Here is a 4,269-nt window from a genome sequence, read left to right as displayed (position 1 = left end):
GTATTTAACCTCATTACATACCTTAAGGACACTCCCAGACAGAGAAGTCAGGAAATGTCAGTTTTCTGTCCCCCCTACTCCTAACAATCATAATATTACTCTTTTTGGCATTATATTTAATATCAAAATCTAACCATATCGAGAACAAATCCTCAGTAACTGTTGAAGACCAGCACTATATGGACAAAAAATCACCAAATCATCTGCATACATCAAATGGTTTATAATAGTAAGACCAACCATACAACCTGTTCTACAACCATTCAACAGCTTTGATAAATCATCCATATAAACATTAAAAAGCGAGACAAAATGCTTCCCTGTCTGACTCCATTACATACACTGAATGGAGCAGACACACAATTACCCCATTTTGCATACATTAATTGATGAGCATACCAAAAAAACAAAATTCTCACTAAAAATTTGGGCACTCCTCTATTGTATAACTTAAAAAAATAATTTTTCATGATTTACACGATCAAAGGCTTTAGAAGCATCAATAAAACACATAAAAATTGTGGAATTATGGCTGTTATAAAAATCTAAAATCTCCTTTAGAGCAAAAATACACATATCAGTGCTATGTTTCGGTTTAAAACCAAACTGGTTATCAGAAGTCAGGACAAAATGTTCCATCTTATTCAATAAAATCCTTTCAATAACCTTGGATAAAGTACTGGCCAAGGCTATAGGCCGGTAATTATCCATGCTATTTATTTTACCAGCTCTGTCTTTAATAATAGGCACTAACATAACAGATAAGATCGAATCTGGTAAAATGCCATGAACCAAAACCCCAGTAAAATAAATAGCCAGCAAAGGATATAATTTTCTACTTGCAAATTTTAAATGTTCAGCAGATATCGTATCCATACCCACATGCCTTATTACTTTTTAGCATCATAACTGCATCATAAACTTCTTGCGGAGAGACATTCACAACTTCATCATTATCAATGTTGCCCACTACAAAAGAGTTACTCTTAACACAGTTAAACAGCTCATAATAATGCTTTTGCCACATTTGAGTAATCTCCTCTGACCCGCTTACCCCACTAGGTAAATTGCCCAGATTTATAGACATAGAAAAAGGCACATGATCAGTAGTGGCAAACTCATAATTAATTCTCATGGACTCTAAGGAATCATGTGCATCAGTTGTGCAGATGCAATGATCTAACCATGAGGTTGTATGCCATGCATCACTGATATACGTGTAACTTTTAGCAGGTAAATGTTCTTTACTGGAGAGGACCAGACCATTATCAGAGCAAAACTGAATTAAATGATTGGCAAATAAGGAGCTACCATCAGAAACATCCGCATTCATATCACCCACAATAAAAAAGCATGTGGTAGCATTATCTTGAATAAAGGACATAACACAAGCCAACCTGTTAAGGTATTCATCTTCATTCTGGGGACTCTCATAAGGTGTATAAATGTTCAGAATGATGAACTTTTTCCCACCACCAATTAACTCAATTCCTATAGCCCAATCAACACCCAGTCTAACCACATTAACTTGGTCAAACTTTTTGTGCTATAATACTGCAACACCACCGGGTATCCTACCTTGAACTATTTTAGTGCTCAGGTCAGTGGTAGATTCACCCGCCCCATAGAAGTCTTTATGTATAGAATTCAGACTTTCCAAGTCCTGCTTAGGTAAGAAAGTCTCTTGGACACACAAAACGTCACATGACTCCAATAGTTTATCCACCACAAAACGGTGTGATTTATCTGCATCACTATGGCCAACACTCAGTCCTCGAGCATTATATGACACAATATTGATCTTCATTTAGTTCAGTTTATTCAGTTTAAGATATAGGTATGTATCAAATTTGTAAAATTATATTTCTGTATTTATTCTGTCATTTTTTTATTCTTACATTGTTTATATTTGGTGTATTTTAATTGTGTGGGGTTTCCCCCACAGTTTTTTTAAATTTTTTTATATTTGTCTCTTTGTCTCTATATAAATGTAGGAATTTAAATATGTGAATTAAATTCTTAAAAAAATAAAAAGGGGATACAACTTGTGAATGAGTATAAAACACTTTGCGGTTAATCTACTAGAAAGTTAATTTACAAGATGCATAGATAGGTGAACATGAAGAGTTAAATAGTTGTGAATTAGTTTAAAATCATAAACTCAGTAACTGATTTATCTTTTCCATCAGTCTACAAGTGAAGACGAGCATCAAAGCATCAGGAAGAAGTGAAATCTGCAGAGACAGAGTTTATTGAAGGACAGAGAGAACATGAGCGATCCAGAACCCTGCAGAATGAAACACACTGAAGAACAAACAGGTTGGTGTTTATTCTTCATCCTTCATCAATGAAGCTGAAGAACAATAAGGTTATAAAGCTTCAAGCAGTTTTAATTTTGTTGCAGTAGGAAAAATTGTAAAAGCTGTACAATAATACAGTTGAAGCAGCAAATAATGAGGACACTTTTAATAAACTGGGAAAAAAATTTTTTTACAAAATTTATTTATTTTAGATAATTGTGTAGTTGGAAAGTTTCAGGGTCACTAAGGTCATGTAAAATGCATCAAAATGATTGGTAGAATATAATTGCCTACTTTCCACTGTTTCTTCAGGGTTCATTTTCAGGATTGACTGAAAATTAAACGTTTTTTACTTTAATTTCAGAGTTGATTGAAGAAAACAAGGAGCCTGAAGAACTGAATAAAGAGGAGGAAAAACATGTCAAAACTGGAGAAAAACCTTGGAGTCGCTCTCAAACCAAACAGAAAGATTTAAAGAAAAGAAGAGTCAAGAAATCTTTCACCTGCACTCAGTGTGGAAAGAGTTTGACAAACAAACAGAAACTTGAGAATCACATGAGGATCCACACTGGAGAGAAACCATACACATGTGATCAGTGCGGGAAGAGTTTCACAGAATCATCACACCTTAAGAGACACATGAGCATCCACACTGGAGAGAAACCTTACAAGTGTTCACACTGCGACAACAGATTCAGTCAGTCAGGAGACCTGAAAAAACACGAGAGGATCCACACTGGAGAGAAACTGTTCACATGTGATCAGTGCGGGAAGAGTTTCACAGAATCATCAAACCTTCAGAAACACATGAACATCCACACCAGAGAAAAACTGTATGAATGTTATCAATGCGGAAAAACATTTTTGTGGGCTTTAAGCCTGAAGTATCACCTGAAAGTTCATGCAAAGGAGAAACCACATTCATGTTCTTTGTGTGGAAAGAGTTTTTCACATCTGCAGAGTTTAAAAGTTCATCAGAAGATACACACTGGTGTTAGAGAATATATGTGCTTTGAGTGTGAGAAGACTTTTATTACAGCTGAACGAATGAAACTGCACCTGAGGATCCACACTGGAGAGAAACCTTACATGTGTTCACACTGTGACAAGAGATTCAGTCAGTCAGGAGACCTGAAAAAACATGAGAGGATTCACACTGGAGAGAAACCGTATCAATGCACTGCATGCGGGAAGAGTTTCAATCAATCATCTAATCTACGCGTTCATAAAAAGATTCACAGTCAGTAGATCATCTTCAGATCCAACACTTTCAGGTCTGACTAAGTATTAATAAGTCGTGCAGCTCTAACTTAAGTTATTAAAACTTTGATTCTTAAAGGAATAGTTGACAAAAACAAAAATCCTAATTTTACTCACCCTCGAGTTGCTCCAAACCTATATGAATTTCTGCTCAACACAAAAGATATTTTTGTAACCAACTTTATTATGCATTATTTTGTCTGTCTATTCAGTCCATGTCAGAGAATCTGAACGTGAGAAACTACCTAACAGAAAAATATCTAAAATGCATATACATACATTATAAGCTGATTTTATCATTACAAATTGAAATCAGAACTGTCTGAATTAATAAACAGTAATTCTCTATTAATTTGCCCTTCCAGTGATATTCCAATACGTTGACCATTCCAAATGAAGTAGTTTTTTCTAAACCTTAGTATAAGGTACTTCATATGGTATTTTAACATGTGTAAGTAACATAATATTTCACATTTACTAAACGCATCCTAGAAAAGTTGTCTATCGGAATGGCATGTAAACACTCTGGGTTTTTACTCTGTTGTTTTCCTTACTGTAGGGGAGGGCAGCATCCTCATACAGCATCTTCCTGACAAATTTTAAAATGTCCTTTTTTTTTAAATCATTTTTATTGTCACCATGATTCAGCCAAGCACAAAAGTGCTATTTTAATGTAATCTTTTATTGCTGTATATAAAAAAAAAAAAAA

The 4,269-nt window shown here is 34.7% G+C and overlaps 1 pseudogene; it reads left to right on the top strand.

Moving 5' to 3' along the window:
* Nucleotides 1-2,187: 2,187 nt before the first annotated feature.
* Nucleotides 2,188-4,269, top strand: part of LOC107704611 (zinc finger protein 3 homolog) — an 11,650-nt pseudogene continuing 9,568 nt past the window's right edge.

This window comes from Sinocyclocheilus anshuiensis, unplaced genomic scaffold, assembly GCF_001515605.1.
Source record: "Sinocyclocheilus anshuiensis isolate Anshui unplaced genomic scaffold, SAMN03320099.WGS_v1.1 scaffold3347, whole genome shotgun sequence".
NCBI lineage: Eukaryota > Metazoa > Chordata > Actinopteri > Cypriniformes > Cyprinidae > Sinocyclocheilus > Sinocyclocheilus anshuiensis.
The sequence above is the reverse complement of the archived record's forward strand: the minus strand, read 5'-3'. Positions and strand labels throughout refer to the sequence as shown.